We start from the raw sequence: 14,803 nt of genomic DNA on the forward strand, positions 1-14,803 counted from the left end.
GTCACACCCCAGGGAGCTAACCAGGCAGCAGGGCCAGGCCAATTTGAGGGACCAGACAGACCTCCTGCGTTCTCCATGGGAACCAGGCACAGCTCTCAGGGGCGAGAAGCCAACCAGGTCCTTCAGTGTGCGCGCCACACGGATGGGTGCCCCTGCACTGGGAGTCATGGGAAATACTAGCCCCCACACTGTGTTACACTGTGTGTGATGGGGGATTTACCATCACTGAGAACAAGGGTGTCCTTGTGAATATTCACATTCCTCCCAGGCTTTAACATCCATGGTTCAGGCAGAGCAGCAGGGTCCTGCCGTCTGGAAGACATCAAGGCTGGTTTGGCCCAGAGGAGGACTGGGCGTCTCCAGGGTGGAGCGTCCTCCACCTGGGCTGCCAGGGCGCCAGCCCCAGCTGATCAGATGATCATTCTTGTTTTGTTTATGTATTTATTTTTCATTTATATTTATTTTCAACTGAGATATTGTAAATATTGTAAATATTTACAGGGTGCCATGTGATGTTAAAATACATACGTCCACTGTACATGTTCAAATCATGTTAAATATATTTATCGCCTCAAACATTTATCATTTATAGTGTAAACATTCAAAACCTTCTCTTCCAGCTTTTTGGGATGCATAGCGCATTATCGTTACCCAAGTCCCGCAACTTTCCACGCAACAGAGCGTCAGCGCTTGCTGCTCGTGTCTCGCAGTACACAGCCACTGACCCACCTTTAGCCTTCCCTCCACCCCCTGTTCTCCCCAGCCTCTCTGGTCACTACCAGGCTGCTCTTCGCTTCTGTGCAATCAACTTTTCATCTTCTGCGTATGAGTGAGATCAGGCAGAACCTGTCTTTCTGAGCCTGGTTTGTTTCATTTCGCATAACCATCTTCACTCCACCTACATTGCTGCAAGCGGCAGGATTTCATCCTCTTTATGGCTGAATAGTATTCCATGTTGTAAATGTACCACATGTTCTTTGTCCATTCGTCACGGATGGACTCTTCGATTGTTTTCTTTTCTTGAATTTCCTGGTTATCACGAATACAGCTGCAATAAAAGTGAGAGTGTAAGATGTCCTCTCAATGTACTGATTTCACTCTCCTTGGATATATACCAAACATGGGATTGCTCAATTATGTGGCAGTTTCATTTAAAATTTTTTTTAAATCCATACTGTTTAGATTTCTTTTAGTTTTTTAAAAACCTCCCTAAGTTTTTAGGTTTTTGACTAGAATATAATGGCAATACTGAAAGTTTGGAGAATAAAGGAAAGTTCCCCATAGCCCCTCAACCTAACACAGTCAGTCACTACTTTCTTGCCATGTTTTTTTTACTTTCTTTCCTCTTTGTCTTTTTTAAAATTCATCACATTGTACACTGTGTATGGTCTTCCCGGTATACACAGGTGTTAGCTCCTGCATCTTCTGCTAAGTTTATATCACAAGAATTTTTCATGTTGTTCTCTGGGCTTCAGAACTATCATTTTAAAAAGATAGTAGTAACAGGCCAGAGAGCTGCATGATATAAAACCAGGGGTTTTGTCACAGGACCTAGGCATGCAGGATGCTGGTACATACCACACAATACTTTTTTTTTAATTTGTAAAGTAAAAGGGTTAGGGTTGAGGCCGAAAGTCCAAATAGTATGGTGCGGGCTTTGGTGAGGTCCCATGGCAGATGGTAGGGAACAGGAGGAGGAAGTGACACGGCTCTAACCCGGAACCAGGGCGCACACACACACACACACACACACACACACACACACATGCCCAGGGACAGATGGGATGAAAAATTGGGCCATAGTTTGTCTTCCGAGCTTCCACCTGTGAGATAGTTAAGAAATTTGTCTTTCCAACATGTTACCCTATTTGTCCCCATCCCTGCACCCTGCATATCCTTTATTTTTTTCCTATTTTACTCAATTTTCCCAGCACAGCCCCAAGCACTGCTCTTTGCCACCTCTCCCCGATCACAGGGCTCCTCCTTCATGGATCATAAATCAGCTGGGCATGTGCTGAGTTTGGTGCTGAGTACACGAGAAAAACCACAGGGCGTTAATGGTGAATCAGCAGAGTAGGAAGCATCCCCAGCTGTGTGGGACCCTCTGGAGCTGGGGCTCCCACACCCCTCAGAGTCAACCTGTCCTGTCAACACCACTGTCACCACTGAACACCTTCATCCTGACACCGTGGCCCCAACCCTGCCAGCTACTATGCCTCAGTGCTTACATTTTTCATGTGAATTTAAACATTCAAACATCACGAACATGGGATGGAAATGTGTACTCTGCCATGGCGTTTTAATGAGATGCAACTGGGTTCAGCACTCCCCATACTTCCAGTTGCATAAAAGCTTCCCAGCTAGGATCACTGCCTCAGGTCTGGCCCATTACAGCCAAGACAAACTGCGCCCTCTAAACTCCGGGAAGGTTAGGAAGAGCTGTGTCTGGGCAGGTGGTCCACAGCCACTGGGCACTTTGCTGATTAGCCGGACCACGCCGGCAAGCCAGCTGCTCACTGCTGTGTCCCAGGCGCTTCCCCGCTGGTCTCAACCCCTCCTGTAAGAAGAGGGAAAGGGCAGGGAGTGGTCTTGCATTCCATGTCGGGCCGTCCTCAAATGTGGATTCCTTCTCACATCCCAGTGGCAGAAGCACCGCCATGTGGGCATGTCAGGAGCAAGACGAAGCTGTGCAGCCTGTGCCCAGCTCAGACTCAGGAGTCTGTTCTGAAAGTGGGGAGGATGGCTATCAGTGGGCAGACAGCACATTCCAGCGTATGAGCCAGAGCAACCCACAGGTGGGGGACAAGGGAGACCCAGGGAGGCTCAGAGGCAGCAGCCTCTTGTTACCTCATCATTTGCTCCCTGCTCGCTCCGTAGCTCCTGGCCAAGATCTCCCTGAACGCAGCCTTGCCAGGGACCTGGGTATGAGTGTGGTGGGGACAGAATAAAATGGTTTGCATAGAAACTGGCCTTATCCATGGGGGCTTACATCTTAAAAGGCAACATGACCGCATAACCAGGACACGCTGGCCGCAGAACAAGGCCTGGAACCAACAGGTGACTGGATAGAAAGCCCTCGGTGGTTCTTCAAGCTTGGCCTCCCGTCCACCTCCAGCGCCCGCCGCCTGCCCCTGTGCACTGCTCCTCCACTCCAGCTACTCTCCCGGCATGTTGTGTGCACACTCACCTCTGTCCTCTGCTCTGCTGGTCTAGCTCAGGTAGCAGCCCCTCCCAACATGCCCTGTATCTCCCACGCAAAATTAGTCTCTTCCAGCTCTGTAATTCCAAAGCACTGTGCTATGTGCAGATCCAATCACCATCACATGCTATTGTGACGGATTGTGTATAAATCTGGGTTACTCCACATGACCTAGAATTTCACCCTCTCTTATACATTCAATGCTTAACAGTAACACCTGGAAAACAATAGTTGTCCATGCTTAATGAGTGAATGCCCTTTCTATGTGTCTTATCTCTGGTGCAGAGCACATTGCCTAGCAATAGCGTTCAATAAATATGGTTTGATTGGTTTAAGTAGAACTTAATTAAAATGCAAATAATAGACCTACCCAGAGAAGCAGAAGCAGGTACAGAAAAGCCTGGACAAAAAGGCACAACTTTCCTGGTGCCAGCACAGTCCTGCTGCACTCAGAGTCCGCGGGTGTCGTATATCCAGCAGGGTCTGCCAGACACACGCCACGTCTTGCTGTGCATTTGGCAAATTTTCTGGAGTTTGCTCCCTTTGGGGCTCTTTCTCTTCTCCCCTGCATTCACTTGCTGAGCCTTGGGGGGCCGGTGGGTGGGATGAGAGATGACAGGACTGCTGCAGGAATGAGGTCTGGCCGGGTTGGTCCCCCAGCACCAAGGAGAGGTACCACTGGTAAGGAAGCTGCAGCTGCCCAGCAGCTCATGAGAGGCCGGTGCCACGGGCAGGCTGAACACCCATCCTCTGGAAGCCAGGCCACTGGGTCAGGCCAGGGCTGGGGTACAGGACTAGTCCTCACCAGAACCCTCATCTGAAAGCAGGTCAGTGCGGAGCAGCTTGGCACCTCCGTGACTTTCTGTGCGGTTGGTAGGCAGCGACCGGCCTGAAGAAAGAGAACCAGGCGAGGAAACTTGTAAGGTTCCAACCTCGTTTGCAACTGATGAACCTGTGAAGTTGAGAGGCTTCTCGGGGCCTTCACGCCCTCACTGTGAAGAGGTGGGAAGGGAGGGGGCAGACACCACTGGAGTCCTGCCTCAGGCCCTAAGGGGTTAATGTTGCTCGGCCAGCCCCCACCCCAGACTGCACTAAGGGTGCTGTTTGCAAGGAACCTGAGGTGGGAGGCAGGCACGGGGAGGGGTGGTGAATTTCTGTAGCTGTTTATCCTGGAAGGAATGCTGAGGCTTGCAGAGAGAAGTGGGAATCCCAGGGGAGTATTCTTCCCACCGGACAGTACCACCCCTGTGACTCCTCCACGTGGAAAAAGGTGAACCAGGAGCTAGGGGTGAGCGTCCCTGCTTAACAGCTTTCCATTTGTTTACCCAAAAAATACTGTTCCATCATAAAAATTCCCAAAATAGTTCCTTGCCTGGCCAGACTGACTGGCAGGCGCCCAGCTTGGGAGCCCAGCCGTGCTGGAGACTGGCTCGGGGGAGGTGGAATTAGCTGGGAAGGCCTGGAGCTGCTGTCTGAGGACCACCGGGCCCACACATCCTGTGGGGTGGGGCACCAGGGCTAGGACCACAGCACGGTCTCTGGGGGGCTCTCTGGGCAGGGGCAGGATTTTCCTCACAGGCTGAGCAAGCCTATTTAGCTAAGCAGGGCTTCCTCTGCTCTTTGGGGTATGAGTGTCTCAGGGCTTGCAGGTGAGACCAGTGCTGTCCCTTCCACGGGAACGCTCTCTCCTGCACTAGGGCTCTGGCTGCTGCCTTCTCACCCCCCACAATGGCAGCTCTTCAGGGTCCCTCTCTCCAAAAAAGCCCCAGATAGGTCTCCATTGCATCTTATAGAATTCCACCTTTTCCCTTTGGAAAACGTACCACTGTTTGCATTTGTAAACGCTGGTACTTCCCAGAGTCTGTAAGGTCCTTGGGCACAGACCTTAACTCAGCACTTACCCCACTGCCTCGCCCAGTAACAGGCGCTCAGTGTGTGTCAGGTGTGGGTGAGTGCTCCCCCATCTGTGACCCCAGACATCTCCAGGTGCACACCAGTCTTATGCCAACCTGCATCTATTGGAGATGAGGGGGGAGAGATAAATAAAAATGGCTTCATTCCATTTGCCCAACCAATCTCCCCTCCTGCTCCTCCTAGCCAGAGCAGGACCTAAGGAAGGCAGTAGAGAAGTGGCAGAGTTATCCTCACTGAGGGTCCTTGCTGCAACAGCCCAGCTCTTCCAAGCAAATGTGGGCAGGCATTCTCACTGCCCACCAGAAGACATTGCTTTAATATACAGACCCCCTCCCTTCCTACCAGCATACCTTAAAGCTGTTTTAAGCTTTGCCAAGTGGGAATAAATTCAATCTCAGGAAATATTGATCTGCATTTTACTGATCTGCAGCATGAAATCTACCTTAAAACAGTGCCTTGCCTTGCAATTCAGCATCAAGCCCACACCACACCCAAGGAAGAGAGAGAAAGTGATTTGAAGAGTGAAGGTGTTTCCAGGCCATTCCACTCCACGAGTACAAGCTCCACTGCAAAAATCAGTAAAGACATGGCAGAAGTTTCCACAACTGCTCTCTGTTCCCACAAAGCCTGGCACCTTACAGCACTATTAAGTGGATTCTGATGCATCAGATGTATATATTTTATATATCTGGGGCCCTAAACGCAAGGCAACAACCGTGTGATACATAAAGCTGTCTCCATCCTATTTTAATAGAAAAATTACCTTCGAGAGTAATTTACCTGGAATGACCTTCTTTACATGCTGGTTCTAGAATCTGACCTCCACTTAGCATCCAACTACATTGTTACTGGCATCGTGTGGAGAAATCAGACCCTAGAGACAAGCAGAGGAAAACAATTCCCCAGAATTCCATCACTCAAAGATAATCACTATGCATTTCTGAAGGGCTTCCTTTTTCAAAAAAAGTTTAATATAGTGTTAAGATTTTAATTGACATGTAATAATTATACATATGTGTGGGGTACGATGTGATATTTCAATACTTGTACACAATGTATAATCAGAGTAATTGACATATCCATCATTTCAGACATTATCATTTCTTTGTGCTAAGAACATTCAGATTTCTTTCTCTTAGCTACTTTGAAATATACAATTAGTTGCTGTCAGCCATAGTTACCTCCTCTGCTATAGAACATTAGAAGTTACCTCCATCCAACTGCACCCCAGGGAGGCTTTCTAAGGCACATGTGTGCGAATGTGTGTTTATTATATCAAATCATAGAGTACAAACTTGAAAAAAGTTCTTTTGAAATTTACAAGTTGTGGAGTTTTTTAAATACAATAGACTTTTCAAACTATTGTCTGAATTTTCTGCACTGTTAATATTTGCATCAGATATTTTTTTTCAGTACTGAGGATGGAGCCCAGGGCCTTGTGCTAGGCAAGTGTTCTACAACTGAACCACGTGCCCACCCTTCCCCCAGAAAACCGATCTGACTTCTTTGATTTCAACCAGATGACAAGATTCATTGGAAAAAGTACCCCAAAGAACAAAGCCCAATCTTTATCCTCTCCACAGTTCCCTGTAGGGAAGCAGGTCCAAGAAGACCCTGAATCGCTCCCACAAATCAACCCTGAGCTCTGCCACCTTGGGCACTGCGCCCCACGTTGTACCATATGGGAGCAGGTATCCTGGTCACCAAGCTGCTGTTCTTTCCTGCCACTGGATGACATGGGGACTACTGGAGAGAATGCCTACACTAAGACACTTAGAAAACAAACTTCTTTCTCTACCCTACTCAAGCCATTTGTAGCCTGGGATTGTTCTTTTCTCAGTTGAGGAGAAAGGGATAATTTGGACAGCACAGGGGTCAGTTTCAAGGGCCAGCTAGGAAATATATATGTGCGTGTGTGCGTGTGTGTGTGTGTGTGTGTGTGTGTGTGTGTGTTCGACACACTAGTTTTTAAGACTCTAGGTCCATTTTGTTTTGCTTTCCTTAGTACTTGGTGGTTGAAGATCTAGTCCAAGATTGGCTAAGGATCTGCAAAATCCATGGTTTTGTTTAAGTATTTGGACTTTGATCTCTGAATGGGTACATAGAGGAATTAACTTTACAAAGAAAACAGCTCTGCTCAGATGAAAGAAATCACCAGCCGCTTGCTCCCTTGAGTGTAAAGATACTTCTATACCATGGCCAAATAGACTACTGAGGAATTTGATAATTACCTTTCCAGTTAGAATGGCACATATTCACCACTCAGATTCAAGAATTTGCTTAAAAATGCAACTATAAATAGTGCAGGTACTTCCAGAGTTTCTAACATCAGTCTTCCAAATTTCCTGTGCTTATGAATAGGCTGTTATTCAAAGCCACCCAACCACACTCAGGACTGGATTTGTGTGAGCCAGTACCTCATCACCACCTTTATATTTATTTATTTAACCACCTTGTTCCTGAAATAATTTAAGATGGCTTAAAAAAAAAAAAAGCACAGGTAGCATAACAAAAACAAAACAATAGATAAATTAAAAAGGAAACCAGAAAGAAAAAAGAAAGATGAAGATGCTAAGAATTAAATTTCAGTTATGGGCTGGGAATGTGGCTCCATGGTAGAGGTCTTGTCTTGCATGCACAAGGCCCTGGGTTCGATCCCCAACACCACATACATTAAAAAAAAAAGAATAATAATAAATAAATAAATTTTAAAATAAAATTCAGTTATGCAGGTAGATATAGCTGCAAATTTGAAGATATCTGCTCAAGATATAGCTACAAATTTGAACATGAGCTTCCTAGCAGGTAAAGAAAAAGGGGGAAAGTGGCATGGTCTGTTATATAGTTGTATGAGCATAAGCCAGGTGTTTAAGAGAAGCACTATATTCTTGGAACAAAGACCTAAGGGAAATTTCTTTCGTTGATCTTCATAAAGAAAACAATACTCTCACCATAAATATTACGACGAGTCCCCCAATGTTGACTCTTAAAACATCCCTCGATGTAGGCTAGTTGCTTCTTAATGAAGGAGAATTTATTCAAAGCTTCTCCACAGAAGACAAAAACCACATAATTGAGATGAATAGCTGATGTGATTCAAGGATACATTTTAAGAACTGAAGGAAGAGACTGCGTAGCCTTCAGACAACGCTCACGAACCTTAACTTCTCCCAGCCAGATATCGGTAGGCCTCGTGAGCACAGGAAGTTTGTGGCTGCCTCCTCAGCACCAGTGCTCATGATTCCAGATCAATACCACTCCATTTGCTGGAAGAGTAGCCAAGCCAGTCTACGTTCCGTGTTGCTGATCGGTGGTAGAGAGAATGCCACACCTCATCCCCTTCATCCTCTGTCTTCCCTTAGGGAAAGGCTTGCAATGTCAAGCTCTCTCCTTTCCTACTTTATCACTGAGCCCTCCCTGGGCCTATCTCAGGATAGCTTTCTCACACAGAGGAGCTCACAGCACACTTGAAATTCTCTAAGACACCCACCTGTTGTTCCAGACTCCATCTTTCCCCTTTAAGGTGCTCTCCAAACACTACCCGCCCACTCTCCCTTCCTTTCCTGCTCCCTAAATGTGCCGGGTTGACCAGGTACCCCAAAGAGCTTCACATTCATCTGTGGAGTTCTGTGTTCCAGGAGGGTGTTGGAGCAAGCAGACCCTTCTGGCCAGCAGGGTGTTTCTTCACGCGGTCGCCTAGGACTGAGCAGGCAGGATGATGCTGGCCTGCTGGATTCTGGGTGTCTCTCACTTCAGACTCAAGGACAACTCAGGGCTCTCACCATCAGTAGGACTTGAGCCACCTTGGCGGACTTTTACATCAGCTCTCTTCTGCTTCCCTCCCTTCCCCCCCCCAAAGTAACTGCCAAGAGACTCACACACCAACGGCCTCTCTACTGCCTACACAGGCGGTTCCTCTGCTAGCCCCATTCCCGTGCACACATAGTGATCTCAGAAGGAAATGTGTCTTTCTTCCTTCACTGTATTCCATTTATGAGAAAAATCCCAAGGCCCAGTCACATCTGATCAACTTAAACAGAGGGTTAATGACATCTTAGAGGAGAGATGAGAATGTCGTAACCATGCTGAGGAACCAGGATTATTAACACCCAAAGTCCATAGAAAATCTATACACTCCATCTGCAAGCTTCACAAAGTCCTCGCTACCTCCATTTCCAACTGAAGCTGCTCAGCTGTACCTCCAGCATCCATGATAATTAAAAACAACTTCTTACTTAGTTTTATAGCTTTCTATTTAAGCACTGATGGTACAAAAAGTGTGTTTCATACTTAAACTAACAGTCAGATGGAGCCAAAATTGATGTCTCACTGACAGGTGGCTCTGAACCACCGGTAGTGCCTGCATGACTGTCCCATTGGGTGGCGTGGGACAGCCCCATCAGGAAGTACAAGCCACCCAATGGGACAGTCACACCTGTATCACCAGCAATTCAAGCTGTCAGGAACATATTAATTCCACATGAGCAGTATTTGAAGTATACCTGGAGTTAACCAAGTTTCAGGGATGAACTAAACCTCCTAGTTACAATATATATCACTATTTTATGGGAAAGTGGATACCCAGTTCTAATAACCATTTTATAATTGAACTCCTGGTATATAGAGTTAGGGACTTCCTATCCAGTATCACATATTCAAAGGCAAGAATTGGGAACACTGACGACCATTGGCAGTAATGCCTGGGCGTCTACAGAAGGACAGATGCTCCCAGAAATTGTCTCTTCGATATTTACTTGAAACATAGGAGCACCAAATACTGTGAATCCTTCTGTGTGCACACAAAAGACACACAGAGATACACACACACACCCCACAAGAGTTCCAAGATGTAAGAGTTGGATCAGTCATTAAGGTGCTGTTTGCAATAACAGTTCCAGTTTGTTATGCAGGAATTTGTATTCAGGAGAATGAGGTTGTAATACAGACATTAGGGTCTGTATTTATTCCTTTCAGGCTGAGAACATGTCAACCTTTTATTAAAACAGTACTGCTTATGTTTTTGATCATGAAGATACAGACATGTATCTGTATAAAATTAAATTATTGATGGACGAGATAAAAAATGAGGATAGAAATACCATGACCTAAGGGATGTGCATCCTCAATTCCTCACAGGTTTGTCCAGGAAATGTGTGATTGAGGGTAAATTACCTCACCTCTCTGCCCCTCAGAATGCTCCTCTGGGAAAGGGAAGGCTCTTGCAATTATAGGCAACAGCCCTTCCCAGCCAAATGTGCAGAATTATACCCCTTAAGCAACCCTGAGCCACCTCACACTGGTGTCCATACAGGCTCTGGAGTGCCAGACTCCAAGCTGGCTCTGGAGTGCCAGTCTCCAAAGCTATTTCCTAGATAAAAAGCGAATCTAGGCCAGGCGTGATGGCACACACCTGTAATCTCAGCACTCCGGAGACTGAGGCAGCAGGATTGTTGCGAGTTCAAGACCAGTCTGGGCTACAAAGTGGGCTCAAGGCCAGCCTGAACTGTGTAGTGAGACCCTGTCTCAAAAACACAAAACAAAAAAAAAGCAAATCTAGTTCCCACATAGACAAATGCTTGTGTACTCTCACCTCCTCTTCCTCCTCCGAACATTCGGCAGCCTCCTGTACGCAAAGGCTCACAGAACTGTGTGATGCCGAGTATAAACAGTGACACTGGGACCCTGGAGTACGGGGAAACCGCTGACGGTATCATAACAAGGGCAGACCGCTTGGGAAGCTCGTCCAAACCACACAGCAAATCTCCCGAGGAAGACTGACCCCCTGCAGGAAGAGCCCAGTGTTTACTCAGACTGATCCTTCTTTCTTCGCACCTGCCGACTGTGCAGCCCTGGAGGCCCCGACGGCGGGCCTAGAGCTTGGTGACGGTGGACTTTTTGTCTCGCGTTCCCCCTCTTGAAGCAGGTGGCCCCTGCGAATGTTCTCCAGCTGGAGTCTTGGCCACACGATCGTCAGAAAGATCCCCTCCTGAGTCCCGGGCTCACAGCACAGAAACGCAGCCTCCAGGATAAAGCAGGCAGAGAGGAGCGCTGCGTGGGGTGGGAGGTGCAGGGAGGGGGCTCTTTGGATGCTGTGTTACACTGCTATCCTTCTAACAAGTTATGGATGTGCTTCTGCCACACACACCTAGAGACCACAGCAGGAAACAGAACACAGAATAAGGCCTGCCTGCGGGTTGAAGAAGCTGTTCTACTAGACTGTGAGCCCACAAGGGCAAGTCTGTCTTGGTCACTGTTATGAACATGCTTCACAGTCACCGAGTCTTCAATATGCATTTATCACATGCCTGTTAATTCACCAAAAAGCAGGTAGACTATTAGGAAGGAAGCTTATTTTAAATGAATAGTAAGTAGAGTTACTTACAGGCCAGGAAAAAGGAGTGGCTGGTCAAAACTGAGAGGCAAGTAGAAAGGGGACTACACTGCGCGGTGCAGCAGTGCTAGAGCTTTGCCACAATCACAAACGTTCATCCCAGAAGTCGCAGGGGCCATTCTTAGCTACTGTTTGTCCCCAAAACTTTAAACACTATATATATGGCAAACTATTAGCTCCTGGGGTATGACGCGGTACAATTTCCTTTAAAAAGGCCCAGCCTAGGAAAGGAGCCTCCCATTGGCTGAGAGCTAGAACTTGAAAGCCGGTTCTCCTGGGGGAAGGCCCCAGAACCCAAGGCAGCAGAAGGCAGTGGAAGGAGGAGAGGAGAGGAGCGCCCGGCCCAGACTGGGTCCTCTTCTCCAGGCCTCGTCTGTGTCCGGCTCTCTCCTCTTTGGTTTGTTCTAAGTTCTGAAGAGCAGGTTCCGGAGCTGTGATTGCCCTGTACCCCTAGGACTTTAACACCAGGAGAGGTGCGACACTGCTGAAATCAGATGGTGCCATTAACAGCAGCAGGGTGGAACCTCCTGGCTGGCCTTGTGAACTTCACAGCCTGTTCCCCTACTTGGGCCACCTGAGGGCTCTTCTCCCCAGGCCTGCGAGGAGAAGGGTTGGCACCTCTGGCCCCTGCTGTCCAATTTTCCAGCACATTGAAATTGGCTCAAGGCCAGTGTGGCTTGGCAGACCAGTGTGGGCTTTTGAGGACTCAGGGGCAATGCGTGGGCAGACTGAGCACAGGGCCTGGAAAACAGACAGGCGTGCACGCAGCAAGCACGCATTACAGCTATCATGCGCCAAGCACCGTCCCAGGGACTGGGAAGCCAACTTGCGACAAAATGAAATCCATTCCACTGAGGGAGGCAGAAATATACAAACAACAGATCTGTGAAAAATAAAGGAGGCTGAGGGGATGCGAGGCGACCATCTCAGCTCGCGGTCCGGGTAAAGCCCCTGAAGGGAGCCACAGAGCAACAGCTCCAAGAGCACCCAGAGCTGAGGTCGCTGCCCCCCAGCAAAGTCCTCTGGTGAGCGTGGCTGGGCCTGGGCACTGCGGGAAGTGGCAGGGAGAGTTACGGTTCCGATCTAAAGTGTCCCCCAAGGTCTCGTGCGTTTGCACCGTGATTGGATCAAGGGGAGGCGCTGTCCTCACTGCGGACTCATCCACAGATTCATCCACTGATGAGCTCAAAGCAGAATGTACGTTAGGAGGTGGGCATGGTTGGAAGAGAGGCCTGAGGCTGTGACCGGGAAGGCCACACTCCCTCCTGGCCCCTTTTTCTCTCTGCTTCCTGCCATGGAGTGAGCAACCGTCTTGCCCCTCCTCCGTGCCTCGTCTGCCTTGGAGCCAGCTGACTATGGGCTGAATCTTCTAAACTCTGTGAGTCAAAAAAGTCTCTCCTTTAAATTGCGGGGTTGGGGGCTGGGGATTTAGCTCAGCGGCAAAGCGCCTGCCTGGCAAGCGTAAGGTCGTGAGTTCGGTTCCCGGTACCGGAGAAAAACCAAAAAAATAAATAAATAAATAAATAAATTGCGGGGTTGGAAGCCAGGCATGGTGGGGCACGCCTATCATCTCACCCCTCAGGAGGCTGAGGCAGAAAGATCACCAGAAGTTCAAGGCCAGCCTGAACTACATAACAAGGCCCTGTCTCAGAAAAGAAAAAAACTAAATAAATTGTGGGTGTCCAGTATTTTGTCCCAGCAACAAGATAACTGACCAGTACAGGGAGGAAAGGGTAAAATGAGCTGTTCATTATCCATCTCTCTACCTTAAAAGTTTGGTACGATTTGAATGAAGTTCCTGGAACATTTCCCTCACCTGCCTGAAGGGGTTACTCATTGTCCTGAACAGCTGCCCATTAAAAACTATTGCCAGAGCCTCAAACCAACACAACAGTCCACTAAGTGTCTCTCTTCTAAAAGCCAGTGTCTCCCAGGTACTGCCTCAGTTTCCCCCAAGTGGTCAGTCCTTAGAAGCCTGGAAGCCAAACCATTCAGATCAAGCTTCTGACACGGCACTTCTCGGCGTGCACCACTGAGTGAGAAAATTCTTTAACCTCTGTGGACCACAGCTTTTTCCTCTGCCGTATGGAGACTGGTGATGGCTAGGCGGGTAATAAAACGGGATTATCCAAGAAAACACTTAGCACAGAGCCTAGGACTCCACGATGTTTGTGACAGACCCCAGGTCCCACCCCTTATCTCTTTGTATACTATAGTCTTGACCTTTTAACCTCTCTGGTGCCAAGACGGCTATAGCGACAAGATTTTCGAGCCCTTACACAGGAGCTGAGATGCGGAGATCATTAATGGGATGTTTCTATCCTGGAGAAGCAGGAAAATATATTTTTGGAGAAACTGGAGGAGACACTCATCCCTCTGGAAAAGCAGCAGCTCTCATGCACAGCTGCTGTTACTGCCACCTGGTCCTACCCATGCTGTTCTCAGGAGCAGTTCCCCAGTCTCCCCCGGAGAACACGCACCCCACACTCAGGCCCAGAGCTCCAGATGGAGGTCCCCCCTGATTCATGGCCTGGGTCCCCACCATGGGCCTCTCCTCCCTCAGTTCAGACCCACGTTCACCACCTCCTCCTCCCATCTCCTCACTCTGGAAAGTGAGCAAGAGGCAGGCCCAGACCCCACACCGCTCTCTCTTCTCAAGCTCTTCCTCAACTAGGCCATCACACCTGTGGCTTCAGTAACCATTTCTGTGAAGACAGACTCCAACCAAATCCCAGGCCTGACCTCTTTCTAACTAGGATATCCTGTCCCCTTGAACCTTCATCCTTAGAAAGGGCTAAAATTCCCCCTGAAAAATCAGCTCTCTTCCAATTTCCCAGTATCTGTGACCTCTTCCCTCTTGGAAAGCAAACTGCAGCCAGGACTCTGGCTCCGGTCTCACCCTCCCTGGGTTGGAATGAGTTGTCCATAATAGGGGAGCAACCCCAGATCTCAGTAGCTCAGCACAATATCAGTAAACAAGCTGTGTCCTTCCCTTCAAGGGGCTCATTACCTATCCTAGGAAGAGGCAAACAAACACCAGGCAAGAAAATGGAAAAGCCCAAATCTTTTAACCAAAAGAAAAGGACATTGTTTCTGCCTAACCAGTGCCTACCCTCCTTACTGTGAAAACAGTGCCTGGTTTTCCATTAGCAACTATCTTAATTTGGTTTCACCAGAATCAGACCCTAAGATACAGATTCAAGTGCAAGTAGTTTCTATGTGGGAGGTAATCCCAGGAGACACCACTAGGAAACTAGAAATTTGAGATAAGAAAGGAAGTCAATAAAAAAATGTAGGGG

At 48.1% G+C, this 14,803-nt stretch overlaps 1 long non-coding RNA gene across 2 annotated transcripts in view; it reads right to left on the bottom strand.

Annotated features, from left to right (window-relative positions):
- Positions 1-474: 474 nt before the first annotated feature.
- LOC106147145 overlaps positions 475-14,803 on the bottom strand; it is a 24,234-nt gene continuing 9,905 nt past the window's right edge. For both annotated transcript variants that reach the window (XR_001231913.1, XR_001231914.1), the window contains 3 exons: positions 5,101-5,214; positions 3,570-4,088; positions 475-1,048 (listed from right to left, as the gene is read on the bottom strand). This is a non-coding gene — a long non-coding RNA (uncharacterized LOC106147145). The remainder of the gene's footprint in view (positions 1,049-3,569; positions 4,089-5,100; positions 5,215-14,803) is intronic.

The sequence above is a fragment of the Chinchilla lanigera genome, unplaced genomic scaffold, assembly GCF_000276665.1.
Source record: "Chinchilla lanigera isolate Chin_1 unplaced genomic scaffold, ChiLan1.0 scaffold00122, whole genome shotgun sequence".
NCBI classification, from domain to species: Eukaryota; Metazoa; Chordata; class Mammalia; order Rodentia; family Chinchillidae; genus Chinchilla; species Chinchilla lanigera.